Here is a 21,633-nt window from a genome sequence, read left to right as displayed (position 1 = left end):
ATCTTGTAATTGCTACCATTTAACGATGCTTAATGCAAATGTGTATATGATTAAGTGCTCAAAAATTTTTAAAATAGCCTCATGCATTGTGCAAATCCATTCTTTTCATGTTTCCATACACTAACGCATAATTACTGCGACGAGAGAAGACACCGAGCCTTACACTCGTGTTGTACTTCCCTTTATTTAACTTAACGTCATCCTATATGAATAATACAACAAATACATCAGTTTTTATATCATATTTTAGGACTCAACCTCCTCTCTCTCCCTACTATTTAGAGTTTTGCTTGCGGTGATAGCTAAAAGGGTAATTTTATGTGTATTTCGCACGAAATAAGCAGTAAATACTCACAAAAACAAATAAATGGGGATAACCTAAGGCAAACCCTCATGATTTATCCTCATTATACACTCAGAGACACATCCATAATTTTTCATAATTTTCATCGTCCATTTCCTTTTTTTTTTCCCTTTTAACAAGCATTTTTTCCTATTTTTCCTTATTTTTTTATCAATAAAAATGGAAGAAAATTAGCATTATTTCAGAGCTGTGGCTCTTGAGTCTTTAGACAGCAACCATGTAGATTTTATTGGTGTTTTGTTTCATACTTTTCCCATTTTAAGCCCAAAAACCCCATTTTTACTCTAAAAACCATGATTTTCGGGTTTTTTCCATTTATTTCTCACACTTTAAGTGTATATTTTCTGATTTTTTTATTATGAAAGATAAAAACCAATAGCAAAAAATATGTCCATCAATTTTCAGTCCATATGAACATTACTAACCTCATCAAATGTGAAAAAAGAGCCTTTTTTTGTAAAAATATCATTACTGTGTATTTTTCATTATTTCAGGTTTTGAAACTTGTTGTGGGTCTGCAAATCAGGGCCCATTTGATACTCAGCCCACCTCCACACTGCCATCTTCAGCCCACCTTTGGTTTGGAAGCAATCCGGTACCATACCAGACAAGCATTCATCAACCGTGTCGTGCCGCTACACACACACCGTGTAGAGTGTGGCTTCCTTTTAGACTTAGAGAGCCAATGCCATTTTAGACATTAATGTTAGTATCCATGGTTCAAAAATATTAGATTTTAGTCAATTTTTGATATTCTAGATATTATCTCTAGTAAAAATCCATAAAACTATAGACAACTTCTAGATTAGGATGACATGTAAAAGAAAGCATGTAGCTTTCAACTAATTTGAGAGGATTTTATGTAAAAAGAGAGATTAGCGAAATCGCGTGATGCGTGATCGCTGCTTTCAAGCTATGAATAGTACTCCGAAAGTGGGAGATGAAGGAGTGATCTGGCAGGATTCTGGCTAGGTGTCCTGATATTTAACCCCCCTTTCGGAGCCATTGGAAGCATTAGATTGGCGATCTAAGCAGCATAGAGGAAGGTATTATTTTGTACACGTTTTTGTCTATTAGAGTTATATTTTCTCATAATGCTGAAAGAAACTGACAAGCTTCATCTCTATTAGTATTCTTCTATATTTTCTAATTCTTTTTGGGAGTATTCTTCTACATCTTCAATCTCTTTGAACCCCTTCTCTTCCGTCTACTCCTCTCCTTGAATCTACCTACACCCTGTTATCTCTTATCTTCAAGAACTTGGCTTGAAACCTTCAACCCCTCTCTTATATCTACCATCTCCGAAGTCTAAGCTCTTGAACCCCCATACATTCTTCTCTTGCCAAACCTCTATGGTGGCCTTCAACCCTACGCGCTGCAACACCGGGCTTCATTCTTCTTCACACGCAGGAACTGCCCCTTGCAGAAGAGAGAGGGAGGAGAGAGAAAGACTAAAAATGAGATTTTTAAATCCTCCATTAAAACGGGCAAGCTTGCAACCATCTTATTCCTCTCCCTGTGCTGATTGAGAATCTCCCCCTCTCTCTCTCCAAATGGGTTTGAATCGGAGAGGCAATGAGCAAAAATGAGGAGGCGTATTGACACTTCTCTCTGTTCGACATTTTTTGCATTAGTTTCAAGGCTTTTATTAAGCCTTAGATTTAAAACATTAAAATAACTGGTTCATCTTTTTGTGTTCACACTGTCCTACAAGTGGATTTTTCAATTTTGAGGGTCCAAAGGAACTCCGATTTGCAATTCGATTGGACAGGCGGCTTTGTGGCATCGAACTCCATCAACTAGCCTCTCTCACACACTTTACGACTTCCCAATCCAGTACTGCTTTATAACGCCGAACCTTGCGAGGATTAAATGGAGGGTCAAACGACATCCGATTGACAAACTGAGACTTGTGTTGGATTCCTGATGTCGAAATGCATCTAGGAAAACTCTAGCTCAGCCATCCACCACCGTTTGATTTTTCATGAAAATTGGCTCTTTAACACCTCTCGGGCTTCAACACTTCAAGAACGGCTCCAAATCGGGTCCTAAAATCCAGCTCTCACATATAAAGTCCTTGTTAAAAGAGGTTCATGCCTGCTATATATAGCAATGGATACACTATCAAACATAGCTATTTTAGTACCAAAATCAACTCCAAATCCAACCCATAACATGGGCATAGCATTCCCATACATGTAGATATCACCCTAGCATTACCGGGTATCATAAGACCAATAAAGCTGACGATAGAAGCATCAAACAAGGTGCTTCCCTATTTAATGATAGTTTGTGGATTGTTATAATAGTCCAAAACTGAAGCTTAACGCTCAAATTGAATGTCAAGAGTGGAAGGATCAATGCCAAGCATCAAAACCAAGTGTGTAAGTGCTTGTATAGCTGCCCAATGATGAAGATATGCAGTGAAAGATGAAAAACATGAGCTAATGCTAAAAAAGGGCCTATTCCACACAACACGATGATACATCAGTAGGGTGAGGGCTATGGGGGGACTACTCCAAGACTTGCTCAAGAGGCTCAAAGAGTGCCTAAGAATAATGCAACCGATAGGAAGCTCAAACGGAGTGGCTATGGCTACCAACAAAGAGATGACTATTGTAGGTATTCCAGTGGAAGGCGAGAGTGTGCCAAACCAAGCTCGAGCTAGTAAACAAGAAGGTTCTGATAACAATTGAAGGGAGGTGAGCCCTGAAGCGGAAGTAGAGCAGGAGCAAGAGGTATGGTGGAAGGAGCAGGGAGAGAGAGAGTGTGGGAACTTCAACAGTCACAATGTATGACCGGCCTTCCCTTTATTCAAATATCACTGAGAATAAAGAATGAAGTGGCAGTGATGGATGCCCATTGCCTATAGTGTGCAGGCACACGAGTATTGTCAGTGTAGTAATACACAAGCAGCTAGGTAGAGGCACCTTTATCGCCAACAACTTATTCAATAGAATCATATGTTGGACTAGGCAAGCAAGGTGCATGTAATGTCTACATGACAAAAGTCTATGCATGCTTCCTTATCAAATGGCATAAAGAGAAATATTTCTCAAACATGTTTGAACATCAACATTTTGCATGACGATGTGGGGATGGAGTATGGTGCTCATAAGATTGTATCATGATAACACCTCTTGAGAAGCACCGTCTATGGTGTGGCACTCCATACGTTCAATAGTTTGTGTGAGCATCTCAATCAACTTCTCAATGTGGGTATCCACTTGTGAGAGTGTTTGGGATTGTAAGACTTGTTAGAATTCTATACCCCTTTTGGCCAACTTGTTCTTTGATGCCTCTTATCTTTCATGTAGGGCTAATGTTGCACCTTGCATTGCCACCTTTAGATCTTTCCTCATGATTGTCATACTTTGCACCCGTATATTATTCTCCAGGGAATTATATGCAACCAATGAATAAGGTGAAAAAAATCAGGAATGTGGATGCATGGCTAGTTAGTTTTAGTTGGCACTTGTTGAGAGCAAGGATCTTACCATGATGAAGACTCCACTAGGTGTATCTTGCCACAACGGGGACATAAACTCTGTGGCCCACATGATGAATGCCATAAACAAAGTGCTCAAAGATCATATCCTGCATCTACATATGTCTTTCTTACATTATGTACCCATAAAGGAGTGTGCATAAGAAGAGAAGGATGAGGAAGTGGATGATGATGCAAGCCATTGATCAGGCTTGAAGAAGTAAATATGACACTTTCAGGTCAGTAATTAGTTTTTGGAGTGAATGAAGTATTGATACTCGGTCATATATGTGGGCCTTTTGGTGGAAGAAGGCCATCCCTAGTGAAAGTGGATGCCATAGTGAAGATTGAGGAGACTTGTATTTCTATGTCTGAAGTGAGAAGGTTTTTAGATGCTTATGTGTTTTACTTGATTTGGATACTCCATTTTCTCATATTGCAGATGATTTGTACTAGTTATTGAGAAAGGGACATATATTCTGTTGGGATAGAAAACACAAGAATGCCATGAGAAAATTAACGAAGCTATTGAGAAATGCACCTACTCTAAGGAAAGAACATTACACAAGGAGACGATCTATTATCAAAGTAACATGAATAATTACAAGAAAATAAGATGAAGATTTTATTAATTTTTGCCAATTTTTAATATTATTTAATTACTGCATGATTGTAGCTTGTCATATGTGGGCTTGCATATGACATTGATTGCTTATACTTGCTAATTAAATGGCAAGGACTAATTTGATTTATGTTTGGTACAGTAGGTTAATAGATAAATATATTATTTTGTCAAAGAGTGTGTATGGTGCACAAGGGATATTTTTGGGTGCTCAAGTAGCACATAATTATTTTTTTATGGGTGCACGCTCCTTAGCATGATGGTTGTATGTGCACAAGTGCTAGTGATTATTTGCGAACTAATTTATAAGAGTTTGGAATTATTGTTTTATTGATGTAAATCTTGATTAGATTAGGATTGATATTTTAGATCTTATCTTTAGGCAAATTAATTGAATTTGGAGAAAGGAATTGGGAAAGATGAGCCGTGCAAGAAAGAGAAATGTGTGACCAATTTTTGGGATGTCTTTCGTAATTTGAGCACAACGAGGATAAAAGTAAATAGATATATTCATTGGGAATATGCTCACCCATGCATGGGGGGATGATTGTACATACCCATTTGGTTTCTCGTGCATCTTCTTTCTCAACTCCATTCTTTGGCAATTAGTTGTTTATGAATTTTCTTCAATTTTGTTTAAGGCTATGGTGAACTCTTGCAAACAAGACCTATTGTCATTCTTGTTGATACTAGTCTGATTGGCATCGGTTGGTGGGCTATTGGACAAGAGCCAATCGGTTGGGCTATTAGACAAGATGATGATGAGGTTAGTAGGTATGCGGTCAGGTTTGGAGCAAAGTGTTAGCACTCGAAATACACACTATTATACTTTGCCCTATGTTTGACATATGCACATATCTTTAGGAGGTTTGGAGTTATTTTCACTCGCATTCTATCCTATTCTTTGTCTTGCACAATTATGACAGAATGATAGCAATGTGACAATATATTTTTGGAAGACAATGAAGACATGGGTGCCCTTTGTATTGCCTTATTCTTCGATGTGTTTCTTTATATTTCTCATTCGCTTTTCCATGTTCTTCTAAGCAAGATTAGCGCACGAACAAAACCAAGTCACACTTGGCGATCCTGTTATGCAGATCCAATGGACCATTCAGATTGAAATTTTCAAATCTGCGAGGGAGGGAAACATTCCGGTAGAGGACCCATTATTAGAAGGGCAGGAATAGGCACACATGGCTGCTGCATTCTCTGATTGTAAGACCAAGAAGGCACACATCATCCTACCCTCTACACGTAAACCGACGTGCTATCAGATAGCTAGGGTGCCCCAGATCTTGGGTCTTCTTACTGCTGTAAGATGTTATTGTTGACATCCATGCCCCATGCCAAAGGAAGAAGGCAGAGTGAGTTGCAGGCCTGCCAGCAAAGAATGAAAGAGGAGATGCCTCTATCACACCACCTGGCTGCCATTAGCAGCATCAAATTAAGCAGAAGTGGAGGATCAAGAAGAAGATGAGAGGCAAATGAGAGGATTAAGGAAAACACAAATGCAGAGAAACATCCCGCCCCGACTCACCCTGCACATCTTCATTGGGTATGCAGTAGGTTGGGAGAAGCTTTCATCAGGTTGCCTGATGCCACGCCATTGTAGACACAAATAGTAGGATCAATCAGACGATTTTTGACAGGAAAGCTTGAATCTGAACAAGCTTGAATCTGGGTTGGTGCGAGGGGACTCATCGCTTATCACATCTCTCACAACCCAGCGTAGCAGAGGAGAACAAGTGCCTGCAGCCATGGTTAATGTTTCAAAGACTGAGAAGAATGTCTGCAAGGGAAAAATTGGAGAAGGAAGAATGAGAAGATGATGAAGAAGAACCTGGCAACTTGTCCTTTCCCTTCTGTTATCATCAACGACGACTTACAGAGAGTAAGTCGAAGACAATAAGATATGGATGAAATTCTCAATTGTTAAAACCCTCCCTCACACATGTTCACATGCAATGAGTTATAGAGAGAGATTTTCAACTAAAAGCCACAAGTTACATCATTGAGTTTTTCTTTCCTCCCATTCCATGAACTTTCAAGAACTGAGGTCACATGGGTCTGAGTAATTTAACAAAAGATTTGATAAGCTGCAAGAGTACCTAGAAAGATTTTTGCTGCGAGTTCTTAATTTGTCTTGTTTGATACAGAAGCGATGGAGCTTGTCCATGATAATAATTGGCATCTGAACCACAAAGGTAATTAAGGAAATGAAGCTCATTTTCTAAAGGGTTAAAATATCTTGCTAAATTAACTTTGATGGCTAGATCGAAGAGTAAACACAAGAGATGCAATGTTTTTTTTTAAACATGGACATACTTCAAAAAGTGATGTCCATATATTCGTGAGTCTTGTGACAAAGGAAAAACCGGCAAGTATTTCTGCGTGTTTCAATTATGCAAGTAGTTTAATGGTATCTGCAAGAAGTTTTCTTCAGCAAAAAAGAAAGGTTCAAGTTCCAAGATGGATGTTGCATGGGAAACATTGGATCCATTTTGAGGATGTCCTCCACAAAGCTTCTAGCTAGTATGATGACCGTGAAGGAAAGAGGGTTATATCTTGCTCAATTGTGAAGCACATTGGGAGATTGCTTAGCACAGTTGAAAATCTTAAGGATATGTACTATGGTCTTTTGGATTCAGATTTGGATTCACCCTTCCACTTGTGGTCTTGCGTCGAGAAGATTGAGGTGAAGGGAGCAAAAGAGGTCAAGAGCCAAAGAAACCAAGAATTCTCAAATGCCCCAACCTTAACACTTGCACTTGCCAGTGGTGACTTGGAGCAATGCGCTACTTGCATCTATAACTTGAAGGTATTTTCTCTACTTTGGTATCTTGCAGACAATTATAATCAATCTCCAATTATCTCTGATTTAGAAGAAAACAAACAAGAAGAAATTAGCCAAGATGTTGATTAGTTTGGTGATCAAGAGGATCATTTATGTGTTCAAGATGAGGATTTTTTCATGGATGGTACTTTGACATATCAAATTTATGCCAATAAGGATGTTATTGTGGATTATTTCTTTGGTTCTATTGATAATTTTTAGGGAGATAATGTAGCAATTAAGCCATATTTTAGTGAGGGATCTTTGCATGAACTTGCAAAGCCAGCACCTATAGTGTGGGATACACCGTCTTTGGATGCATTTGTTAAGGATACCAATGTTTCTAGAATGCAAGAGACAATTTCAAATTATTGCTTTGTTTAGCTTGAAGAAATTTTGCAAGCTCCTACTGTAGTAAGCATTCAGGTTGATTATCCAACTCAGCAGATTTCAGGTTAACAAGATTCAGAATAGTTCTCAACACTATTCAAATGTCCAGATGCTGATTTTAAGTCAAGAATCACTGGAAACTATTAGTGTGTGTGGTTTTCTTAAAGATCTGAATGCAATATGTTCTATGTATCAATATTCGACTAATAAGATTCAATAGTCTTATTCCGAGCTTGAGAAGGAGCATAATGCATCAAAAATTGCAACATTTGCAGCTTTATTAGTTATTAATCGACTTCAAGAAGAGAAAGTGTTGCTTCAACAAGAGGTTTCTCATATCAAGACTGCAATGGATTTTCAAGTTTCACATAGTTTTGAAGTCCTTAATGCTCTTGAGGGACTTATTTTGTAGATGGATAATGAGATTGTTGATTTGGGCATTTCCTCATATTCCAAGTCAGGATGTTATTCTTGAGGATTTGTATGCATTGAATAATCAAGTTGTTAATGATTTAGTTCAAACTGATATTTTTGAATCTTTTGAGAAATATAATCAATTTATCACTAACATTGAAGCAAATGAAATTATATCGGAACCTATAGTGGATATTTATGTAGTTGATATTATAACAAGAGTGGTTGATATTGTTTATGTTGATTAGTTTTTTAGCATGATAATGATGATTTTGAATGAGTTCCTTGATCATACCAAAAGTGTCCAATAATTTTCACTATTTGAAAGTGTTTGTCCTTTACCCACAAGATTACTTTTCAAGTTTGCTAAATTTTTTATGGTTAGCAATTAAGGAGTGTGCAAGTTTATTGTGGTCAAATTTAAAAGATGGACTGCAAAAACTTGAATTCATGCAACTTGAATTTTTGGAATAGTATGAGGATGTGTAAGAATTTGAATACTTGCAGCAACAAGAAGTGTGGTAGCAATCTATTAAGCAAGAAATGCAGCAGGAACTTGAAAAAAAACTAGTATAGGAGAATCTTGAAAAAAAATTGAAGATGAACCATTACAAGCTTTATCATCTTGGATCGATGTTGATAAGGATGTTGCAAATGATATGATGTAGATTGAAGCTGATGAAGTTTATGATGTAGATATAGATGTAATTCTATATATTTTACTTTTGTAGGTTTTCTTGGATTATCTTGCATATTTCTTGCATGATGCAATGCTTTGTTCGAGATCTGATGTATGTGGTGTATTTCCATACATTTCATATCATGCAGATGCTAGAGCATTATCAACATGTTTTCTGATTGATGTTCCTACTCATTGTCTTTGGAGTAGCGATTTATGTATTCAATCGTGGTTCTATGTCTTTATTCTATATGATGTACTATGGATTTCATTGTACATGATGGGTTCCTAGCCCTTGCATGTTTCCTTAAAATGGGTGCACCAACCCATTTCTTATTATGAAAGTGAGGAGCATTATGCTAGCAAAATTTTCAAGGAAGGGGTCTTAGCCCATCAGGAGGAGGGATAAAGGTTATGAGATACCAAAAACACTCTTCAATGCAAAGTGAACATGCTAGGAGAGTAGAATAGAAGCCTATTGTTTGATGGGAGGTGGTAGAGCAATACAAATTTCTCCTCTTAGCTACTTTCCCTTAAATATACTCATGCCTCTCACAAAAATAAAAACCTAATGACACTTTAAAAAAGTACACAATTTAATGAGGAGAAGTGAGAAACTTGCTTTAGAAGGACTTAGTCTCTTGCATTTATGAATAAGTACAGCATGAGTATCTTTTGAGGTATCATTTACAGGGCTTTCTTACAAGTAGGCATATTTATACCATGTATAATTTTATAATGCGAGTTCTTCTTGTGTGTGTGTGTGTGTGTGTGTGTGTGTGTGTGTGTGTGTGTGTGTGTGTGTGTGTGTGTGTGTGTGTGTGTGTGTGTGTGTGTGTGTGTGTGTGTGTGTGTGTGTGTGTGTGTGTGTGTGTGTGTGTGTGTGTGTGTGTGTGTGTGTGTGTGTGTGTGTGTGTGTGTGTGTGTGTGTGTGTGTGTGTGTGTGTGTGTGTCGAATTTTCATGTGTGACAAGTCACAATAGGGTTAGGGGACTATTGCTAGGCACAATGGGTGTAGTTGGCTCCAAGCTTTCCACATGGCCACATCTTACAGAACACCTACTAGGTACTAGTCTATTGAATGTTGGGACATCCTACAACACAATATTAGTGAGTTTGGGAATCTCCCAATTCCCATTTTTTCAATACTAAAAAGATGGCACCCGGATAACATGCTCATAAGTTTCTCAAAACTATAGGATGTGACCTATCATTGAAAAGCACTTGAAAAATGGCATCTATTGAGCTATAGAGTGCTCGATTTGGAGTTATGGTGTTCAAGTTATGACACATCCAAAGATTTGACCACGTGTCCCAAACTTATGGGAAATTCCCATATTCCCCAATATGGTGTTCTACTCCAATGGGTGGATTAAAGGTGTTTTTGAGCCACCAAATTATGCAATAGTTAATGAAGGTGGCCATAAATAAGACCACCATGCATGAAGGAGGCCTTATCCATGTAGATGCATTGAGAATAAAACTACTCAAAAACTATTGGCCATCATTGGAACTCCCATGGGCTACTATGCTTGGTAAACTTGTGGTGTAGTATAACTAAAAATCAGTGATATATGGATATTGGATTGTGTGTCTACTATGCTCTTAGTTTCTCTTCAAAGTTATAGATTTAGGTTGCAAGTCTACTAATTGATTCCTAGAGAAGGGCTCACATGAATAGATGGACCTAGGTAGGCACACTTGAGAGGATAATGTTTACTAGACATGGGAGGTCAAGCTACCAATTGCTATGTTGGAAAGAAGAACTACATTTCATGCTAGGAAAGGATAATACAAAATGGAGCACTAGTTCAATGCAAAAAACCATGTGGTGAACTGAGAAGAGGATGCGGTAAAGAGGTGGTAAATTGGAATCTACCAAACTCAATGAATTTAAGCTCAAAAGTCACTGCTATCAAGATTGCTTCATTGCCCAAGTGTGACTTGCATAAGGTACAAAGAAGAAACAAAATTTATCATATTGGAGGGTAAACACATTAATTAAATGCTCAAGGTTGAGAGAATCATGTCACTCATACTGGAGAAATATTGTATAATAGGGATAATTAAGAATGTTTAGAGTCTTGATGTCAATGATAGGTGATTGGAAAAGATCCTCAAAACAATGTGAGCACTAAAGCTTCCTTTCAAAAATAGAGCTATGGATGGAGGTTTCCACATGTGCCTTCGTGACTATAGATCTAGTATGAAAGAGGAGATTAACAATGGATGGAAATTGCAAGTGTGGTGAAGAAGAAACCTTCATGCATATTTTGTGGGATGGGTGTGTAGCCAAGGAAATTTGGAGATAGGTGCTCCCCACATTGAATGGACGGTAATATGTTGCTAAGTATGTTTTGCCAAGGGAGTGCCACAATTGGATAATTTACCCTTCATGAATTATGGAAAACAAGAAACCAACTTATCTTTCAAGGAATTGAGAAAGAAATGATCTAGGGGCAAATCAAGTAAAAGACACGGAATTGCTATAGTATTGCAAGTATGGTAGGAAGTTTAGAACAACATTTTTTGGCCACACTTACTTGAATCCTAAACTAGCTAATGTCATAATTTTTGTATCTAGAATATAACTTTTTCCCCATCTTAATATGCATATATTCACATGTAATATTTGACATCTAAGATTATGACTAATGTTACTAAATCCTCTAACTAACCCAACTAAGTCAATATCTTTAAATATATAGCTCTAATGCTTAGTGCTTATCTCATCGATCATTATAATGATAACCAATAGACATATCACTAATCTTTATAACTATAACCAACATTATTGCTAACCTACTCTCCTACCTAACTAGTATTAATCCATTCAACTAATTATACTAACTACTAATGTTATTACTTATCTTAATTCTTTACAAGTAATCAATTTAACAATTGTAACTAACCTAGTTCAACTTTTCAATAAGTTTATGTATTGAACTACTAGTTAATTTCAATCCACTTAGCTAGCTTATTTTGTTATGCATGAGTCAAAGGTACAATTTTGTTATGCTTATGCGAAAGATTCAATATTGTCTTGATACCTAAGGCTCTTGAGACACAATATTTAGTTCATCACATCCTCTTCCCCTTAGAGAAATCAAGATGTCCCCATCTTAAAAAGAAATAAGATATTGATTTGGAAGTGCCATTCATTCCCTTAGAGCTAGATATGTCATGTACCACTCCTACTTAGTTGGGGGAGGTGATGTTTAGTAGTCGCTCTAACATCTTTTCTAAGCAACATTATCCTAGCCTCATAGGATTCATGGACTTAACTAGTTAGGTGACTTGCAAGTCTACCCTAGTAGTAGAATGTAAGGGCATCAACCCACTAGGATCAACTTGAGGTTCACATCAGTCTTGGTCTATATCATTAATTTCACATTTGATTAATGAGAATAACATAAAAAGCTTGATTGCATCGATAGTTTTGAAGCCTTTCTAATAAGGCAAGATGAAGGTGAGGTGTGCAAGAAGAAATGCAAATTTTTAGAATTAAAATGGAAGTAAAAAACATAGCATCTCTCAAGCACTTGTAATTTTTGACATAAAATTATTTTGTAAAGAGAGCCAAGGTCACTCCTATACAAATTGTAAATATCTTTTGAGTGAGGCATGAGCATTAAGTTGGAAAATAATTGTAAAATCAAAGAGTGTGTACAGAGTGGATCTTGCACTCTAAGAAACTGTACAGATTAGCTTAGGATGAGCAAGTCGAGAGACAACTGGCTCAATGATGGAATGTGTTGGATTTGAATTTTTTTGTATTTACAAGTATTTTAAAATCTTTATGCAATTTGGTTAAGTACAATAAGCTAAGGTTCAAAGGGCCTAAAATCTTTTTAAAAAATATGATTTTACAGTTCTATATTGATTGTAGGAAAAAATAAAAGGAAAGTAGGGGGTTTAGGAAGCTAGGGGCTTAGGAAGTAGGGGGTTTAGGAAGCTAAGACTTAGGAAGTAGGGGGCTTATAAGAATTTCTAGCCTTCTACATTATACATTTTTTTTCCTTTTCTTGCCTTTTGCTTTCTTGTTGGGTTTGTGCTTTTGCTCAAGCTAGTGGATTTGAAGAGTTAAAGGAGAGATATGAGGAAGAAGAAAAAGTAGATCACAACTCATGGAAGTGTCAACATTGTGGGAGAGAAGGAAGGAGTCTCACTTGTAGCTTTCTTGCTTGCACAATGGGGGAATAAACACAAAGATGGAGGCTCGCATACTAACTGAGCCACGAACTAGAGTAGATAAGGATAGTTGACATCTAGCTATTATTCATGCGTGGTGTACCAACCGCATCTGCAACTAACAAGTCGGCGACATAAATGCACAACGTTCACCCTGGCATATCACGAGTGGAGCTCGATATCTCAACACTCCCCCTCGAGCTCAATCTCAATTCCTGCACACCAAGCAGGTCTCTGAACATGTGCAGCTTCTCTACACCCAATGCCTTTGTAAATATGTCAGCTACCTGATCCTCTGTGCTGACATAAACTAGATCAATAAGACCTAGTAAAACCCTCTCCCGCACATACTGATAATGCACCTCAATGTGCTTTGTTCTAGCATGATAGACTGGGTTATTTGCCAAGTGTATACTACTCATGTTGTCACAATAAATGACAACTGGCCCATCTGTAGGCTGATGCATATCATAAAGTAGCTTATGCAACCAAGCTACCTCACATGCAGCCATTGCTCCGCCCCTGTACTTAGCCTCTGTGCTCGACAAGGCAACTGTAGGCTGTTTCTTGCTGCTCCAAGTGACTGCAGCACTCCCAAAAGAGAACACATATCCACTGGTAGATCGTCTATCAGAAATACTACCAGCCCAATTAGCATCAGTGTATCCGTGCAATTGTATCTGAATCCCAGTCTCATAAAATAGTCCATACTGCAATGTGGACTTCACATACCTGAGTATGCGTCTAGCCGCATCCAAATGCGGTTTCCTTGGAGCCTACATAAACTAACTTACTAATCCAATAGCATAGCTCAAATCTGGCCTGGTAATAGTCATATAAATCAAACTTCCTACTATGCGCATGTACATAGTAGGGTCTTCCAGAAGCTCACCTGCATCTGCGCTCAGCTTCACATTCTGCTCCAAAGGAACTGAAATAGGCTTACTGCCTGTCATCCCATATTTGGACAGCATGTCCAATCCATACTGCCTCTACAAGAGCCATATCCCACTTGGTGATCTAATCACCTCAATGCCCAAGAAATAACGCAGCTCTCCCAAATCCTTCATCTCAAACTTTTGCTTCAATAGCATTTTCACATGAAGGATATCTTCATCACTGTCACCTGTCATAATCAAATCATCAACATAAATGACAAGTAGCATAATACCTTTCTCTGTTTTTCTCACATAAAGTGAGAAATCTGCCTTGGAAATCTGAAAGCCAATAGTGACAAGATACTGTCCTATCTTGTCAGACCATGCTCTAGGTGCTTGCTTCAAGCCACACAAGGCTTTCTTCAACCTGCAAACAAACTCAGGATAAACAGCATGCACATAACCTGGTGGCTGCTCCATATATACCTCTTCTTGCAAATCACCATGCAAGAAGGCATTCTTTACATCCATCTAATGTAAAGACCATTCCTTTGATGCAGCCATAGCAATGACTGCTCTTACGGTTGCCATCCTTGCAACCGGACTGAATGTTTCTTCATAATCAATGCCATATGTTTGTGCATACCCCTTGACTACTAATCTTGCCTTGTCTCTGTTCACAGAACCATCTGCATTGTGCTTCACCTTATAAACCCACTTACAACCAATTGCATTCTTACCTTTAGCCAAAGGTACCAATTCCCATATAGCATTTGCTTCCAAGGCATCCATTTCTTCATCCATGGTTTTCTCCCATTTTTCTTTTCCCATGGCTTGCTCAAAAGAAGTGGGTTCTGGTTCCTGTATCACTTTGACCATATAGGCATAGTGAATGGCTGTAAATCCATCATATTTCAGCCTGTCCACAAGATACCTAGCTCTGGTAGACCTGCGCAAAGTAGGTTCACTCCCAGGTGCTCTCAAAACATCCCTGGTCTTCCTTACTCCAGGTGTAACAATAGAAGGAATACAGAACTCATCATCAATGCTCTGTTCTGAGCCACTGGATTCACCATCCACATAAGAATGACCTGCATTCATATCAAACATGGGCTGATCTACCTTCTTTTTTCCTTTTCGTGACACCTGAATACCACTATCTGCATTGCTTTGAGAAGATTCTCCTGATCTCAATCTGCCTGTCCATGGCGAAGAATGTGAACCACTACTAGAGGACGCTCCATGTCCACTAATATTTTGTGACTGCTGCTGTGAATTCTGTGCAGCATTACTATTTTGTGCATCTACATTATCAATCACATTTACTGGTTTATACCAGCTACTCATCTCATCAAAAATAACATCTCTGCTCACTGTAAACTTACAAGTAGAAGGGTTATAGCATCTATACCCTTTCTACTGCAAGGAGTAACCAATAAAGATGCACTTCTTAGCTTTTGGATCCAACTTGGATCTCAACTCATCTGGCACATGAACATAGGCAATGCAGCCAAAAATCTTCAAATGAGAAATATATGGTTTCCTACCAGTATACCTCTCCTCTGGAGTCATCCCATGTATTGCTGCAGTGGGAGTCATGTTCATTATGTAGACTGCTGTAGCAACTGCCTCAGCCCAATAAAAATCTGGCAGGTCTTTTTCATTGAGCATGGCACGAGATACCTCTCCAATATGCCTGTTTTTTCTTTCTGCAATTCCATTTTGTTGTGGGGTATGACTACATGAATATTGCTGCTTTATGCCATGCTCCTACAAGAACCTTGCAAACTCATTTGAGAGGTACTCTCCCCCTCCATCTGACCTTAGGCATTTTATTTGCAGGCCTGTTTCTTTTTCAACCATAGCTTTAAGAGTTTTGAAATGCCCAAAAACTTCACTTTTCTTTTTCATAAAATACACCCAAACTTTTCTGCTATAGTCATCAATAAAAGTGACAAAATAATGATAGCCTCCAAGAGATGCAGCTTTAGTAGTCCACACATCAGAGTGGATTAATTCCAATGGCTTCTTACTCTCTTGAATATGTCTAGGAAATGGTTTCCTTGCCTGTTTTCCAAACTGATAGGTTTCACATACCTTATGCATTTTTGTAACCTTGAATTTTGGCAATCCTGCAACAATATTTTGGGCTTGCATTGATTTAAGTCGCTGTACATTAACATGACCAATGCATTTATGCCAGATATCAATATCTGCAACTACACCGGTCCCATGTGCAAACATTGCTGCACTCAATTCAGGCATGTCTGCATCCAACGTAAACATTCTGCCCTTCTTCTTTCCTTTTGCTATCAAGCGACCTTTATTTTTCATATCCTCAACAAAGCATCCATGAGGATTAAATCTGACCTGCAAGCCCTACTCAACCATTTGACCAACAGAAACCAGGTTCTTGGTGATATTCGGGACATGAAATACATCCGACAAGTATTTCTTTTTCCCATCCTGCATAGACAAAGGAATTTTTCCAATGTGCACAATAGGATGTGCAGTATCATCGCCCATCTCCACAAATCCTGGTTTTTCCATTTTCCTTGCATCCTGCATCCATTCTGCATGGCCTATCATGTGCTTTGATGCACCTGAGTCAACATACCACACATCGTTGCTTTCTTCTACACTTGTCACAGAATTGGTCATGTGCTGCACCATAAACAAATGCTCATTTCTGTCATCACCCTATCTACTAGAAGATGCATAATTCCCTTGTTGCAATTTTCCATTCATGATGTCATTCTGCTTTTTATAGTAGTCTTTAGCCATATGACCCATTTTACCACAGTAGTAGCATTCAACATTGCTGTTTGCATTTTGGCCTCTTTGCCATCCACCACGACCTCTTTGGCTCCCCCTGCCTCTAGAGTTACCACGTCCTCCTCCATAGGACTGGTTTTCTTGAGTTTGCTACATATTCTGATTTCTACCACAACCTCCAGATCGGCCTCCTCTACCTCTGCCTCTACCTCTTCCAGCATTTGAGTAGAAGACGGCTTCTTTTGAAGTTCCTCCTGAAGAAGGTGCACCACCATTTCTCTGCTCCTCAGAAATTAGAAGAGCAATCAACTCCTCAAAATCAGGAAATCTTTCACAGATGGAAATGGATGTTCGAAACTGTGCATAATCCTTTCCTAGACCATTCAAGGTCACAGAAACTAAATCATCATCTTCCACTGGCGACCCAATGGAAGCAAGTGCATCTACAATCTTCTTCACCTTCATGTGGTAGTCATTGATGCTCATACTTTCTCTTTGCACATTGTGCAACTCTTGCTTGAGCTGCATTTTCCTGGCTTGTGTATTTGTGCTATACATTTTTGATAAAGTATCCCATGCCTCCTTTGGCGTACTTGCATCTTGAATATGCACAATCATAGAGTCTGAAATGCTGATAGACAGCCAGTACATAACTTTCTTGTCTCTCTCATGCCATGCTTTAAATGCCTGCATTTGCTGTTGATTGGGAACATCAGGAAGAACTGGTTCTTCTTCATTTCCTCCAAGAATTCCCAATATCCTTTTCCCATAAGGAAATTCGTCATTCTAAACTTCCATGCTTGGAAGTTGTTCTTGTCAAGCTTTTCAGTGACAATCTGTGAAAGAGAATCAGACGCCATTACAGAACACTGCAAAAAATTCTATCACTGCAAAGAACACAGCTTCAGCCTCACAAGGGCAAATTTGCAAAACTGACGAAAGTGGTATTTGACCACACAATCACTTCCTAGTGACGATTTTGCATCAACAGGCAACAAGGATGATTCTCTATCTCCCAATGTCTCTGCGCACAGGCATACGATGCAATTTCTACAGTAACCTTTCACCGACCTGTAGAACAGTGCTCGCACAGCATAAAACTGTGCCTTTTTCTGAGTGCGTGCAGAAAACTTCCGCCTCCAAAACAGGCCCCAAAATGGCCTAAAATCAAAAAAACAGGGTCACCAAGGGCTAAAGCCCTTGCCCGCAACATATACTGCCCTCTTGCTACACCGCGAAGGGCGTCTCAATTTGAGACAATGCACTCTTGCACTTTCTGGCTGTGCTACCTACAGAGACTTGCTCCCAAAACAGAAAAATGAAAGCAACATTGGTCCTCTTACCAAAACACCGCGAACTTGGTTTGCTTTCTTGAGCTCCTTACCACGAACAAGGCTCTGATACCATGTCAAGATTGTGGGAGAGAAGGAAGGAGTCTCACTTGTAGCTTTCTTGCTTGCACAATGGGGGAATACACACAAAGGTGGAGGCTGAAAACAGTTTTCCTCTTCTTAGTTGTGTAAGCCAAAAAGAACTCTAGTACAAAGAAATAGAAGAACCCTATATATGGGTGTCAAACCAAACTCAACTAACTAAGGTGGCATACTAACTAAGCCACGAACTAGAGTAGATAAGGATAGCTGTCATCTAGCTATTATTCATGGGCGATGTACCAACCGCATCTACAACTAACAAGTCGGTGACATAAATGCACAACGGTCACCCTGTCATATCACGAGTGGAGCTCGATATCTCAACAGGAAGGAGGCAAAGAGAGAAGGCCAATCAATTCTACTCCATCACCCACAAGGTTGCAACTACTACTTCCACATCTTTTGCTGGTCATTATTGTTTGTTTATGCTTGTTAAAATTATGCATGCTCTAGTTCTTTTCTTCTTCATCCTTTATCTCACCTCCCTAGAGGCTTTATCTCGATATCTAGCCTTGGCAACCTTGATTTATGCAATCTATAGAAGGATTCTTTGTCCATGCATGATGCCTTTTTATCACCAAGCATTCCAAAGCCACCTAGAGAGAAGGGAGAAGGGCATTTAGGCTTTTTATTAACTAGGCACTTGAGAAAGAAGAGAGAAAGGTGCTAGGCCTATGTATTAAGAAGAATGGCCATTTAAGGAGAGTTTTTAAAGGGCCCTTAAGTCTTGGGCTTGAAGTAATAGCCAAGTTGGCCATGAAATAAGGCCATAAGGCCTTGGCCTTTGCAAGAAATTGGAAGGCTATGGCACAAACCTTAAAATCCTTTGGTCATGCAAAGTGATCAACCTTTCTTCTTCTTGCTTTTACTTGACTTTCTTTTCATCTTCTTCTTATGTGTTTTCTTATTGATCTCCTCCAACTCTGAACTACTTGACTCATCTTCTAAATCTGATCCTGAATCCCTCTCATCTTCATCACTATCACTATCTAAATATGACTCTTCCTATGAGTTTGAAGAATCTTCATCTTTGCAGTTCTTTGACCAATCAATACCAAGTCTTCTTTCTACTCTCATAGCAGCTCCAACCAAAGTATCTAATGTGTTGTGGGGTACAAGCTCCACATCTACTATAGGACCTCAAATCTTGCTCTTCAAGCCCTTAATAAAATAAGAGATTTGCATTTCTTGGGATGGTATATCAACAACATTCAATCTATTTAGCAAGTTCCTAAACTTTTGAGCATAATCCTCAACCAACATATCTTTTGTCACCTATATTTTTTATCTTCCTAAGAAAATCTCCAAGGGTTTTATCCTTCTTAAATCATTGTAGAAATGCAATTGCATCATACGTATAAAACCACCCATATCATAATTGTTGAACTAGCTCATAGCCTTCTCCATAGAAACTACTACTTTTGAACCTAATCTCCTACAACTTATTAAATCCACTTGCTATCCACCTCATTTCAAACCGAGCCACATGATAATCAAGGTCTTCTTTCTTTCCACCTAAAAATTTAACTCCTTGTTTCTTAGAATTCTAAGATGGTGCTTCCTCCGTTGAAATTTTACTACTCCTATTAGCAAGGCCTAGTGGATCAAATATTAGATTCTATTGAGTAGGTGGCCTAAAAAGAGCAGTTCCTACTAGCAAAATTCTATCTATTACCTGATCTGGCCCTTAATAGTGAGACAACCCTAGGAGGTCTCAACTTAGTTGTGTAGAGCCAACTCTTAATTACACCAACTAGGCATTTTCACTTCATACAATGTGCACAACTTTTCCTTGCAAGTATTTTCTAGGTGCTACAATGAGCCACCAAGCCCCACCTACCCTTCACCCGTGCATAACATATTATCCTTGCTTGCTATGCGCCCTAAGAATTTCTATAAGTGCCATGGGATTGACACTATATAGTCAGAGGGATAAATGTTAACCTGGTGCAAGTTTAGCAAAATCAAATCCCAATTCCCATTTTTTGAATACTAAAAATGTGGCACCCAGATAACATGCCCATAAGTTTCTCAAAACCATATGATGTGAAGCACTTGAAAAATGGAATCTGTTGAGCTATAGAGCACTTGATTTAGAGTTATAGTGTTCAAGTTATGACAAATCCAAAGATTTGACCACGTGTCCCAAACTTATTGGAAATTCCCATATTTCCCAATATGGTGTTAATTGTAAAAGAGGTAACAATATCTAAGGTGGAAACACCTTAATCAATCATTCCTATAGTTGCGAATGAATAATATTATCCAATTTTCTTTAGTTTTGTTGACTATTTTGTGGAATGTCTCTCTACGTGCGAGCTTGAGATTTGATGCATGGTGTGTATGTGTTGATGATTGAGCTATCCTTGTCTTACTTTCCCACTCTCTATTGTTGTAGGCCTCTCAATCTCATTATCCCCCTCACGTATTCACACCCTAGGGAAGAGTGCTAGTCTTCTTATGTACATAGAACATATTTTGTTGGTTTGGGAAACACATTGAACTTGAAATGTTATCCCACACTTGAGGACCCAAACGTGCCTAGATTGTGGTGTAGATATTACATGAGTACATGTGAATACTTAGATATTACTTAGTTAGAAGATAGTTATTTTGGTTCCTCAAAGTAGTGTTGTTGATGAAGTGTTGTTGCTAACTAAAATGCACTTGAAGAAGATTCTAAAGACATCCTTGGTATGCTAGATAAGATGTATCATAGTTGAATAGCCTAAGAATACTTAGGAACTTAAATAGTTGTAGCTATTTCTAGTGAGATTGAAGAGAATGATCTCCTCTTCTAGTGTTTTTCTGCCTTACTTTGTCAATGGCATTGATGTGATACAGAGAAGGGAATGTGCACGTGACTCAAGGTGATAGGTCTAACCATAGGCAAGGCATGCTCCCTAGGTATGTCCTACACTTGATGTACAGTAAGTAAGTGTGGGGTGGAATGAACAAAAGGCCTAGGGGATTAAAGGTGGAGCTAACCAATCAAGGCCATCGCATGTATGTAATTTGAGAGCCGTGAGCTGTAGTGAAATGATCATGCATGTAATCAGGCTTTCAATAACACAACAATGCCATATAATCAAGCCTTCAACCTTATAGGAGAGATCAGATGGATGGTGAAGATTTGGAAGGTTGAGAAGGATTACACATTGAGTAAAAGGTCTTTAATCCTTAAGCCTTGACTAGATGTCGTGAAGGCCCCGTTGTTGATGAAGAGTTTGAAGTCTGAGGGATAATTGAGTATTTTGATAGCCGTTGCACTTCATGTTGGAATGGTAAAGGTAAGTGAGGTTTGGTAGAAAAATGTTATTTGATTTTTTTTTGTCTTCCCTTGGAGTTTGTTGAGAATCCTACACATCTATGTCTTCAATCTTTCTTATGTCCATGAGAGCTTCCATAGCTTGTTGACTTGCTACTCCTTTGTCGTTACCTTAAGCATATCCTTTGTGTAATATCTCCGCACAATAAAAGTTAGTTGGTTGGTTCGTAAGTTAGTTAGTCAATTAATAAGTTAGTAAGATTACTAGCTAAAGACTAACTAAGGTAGATGTAATA

The sequence above is a fragment of the Lygodium microphyllum genome, chromosome 19 (assembly GCF_053477565.2).
Source record: "Lygodium microphyllum isolate KBCC chromosome 19, Lygodium_microphyllum_v1.1.10, whole genome shotgun sequence".
Lineage (NCBI taxonomy): Eukaryota > Viridiplantae > Streptophyta > Polypodiopsida > Schizaeales > Lygodiaceae > Lygodium > Lygodium microphyllum.
The sequence above is the reverse complement of the archived record's forward strand: the minus strand, read 5'-3'. Positions refer to the sequence as shown.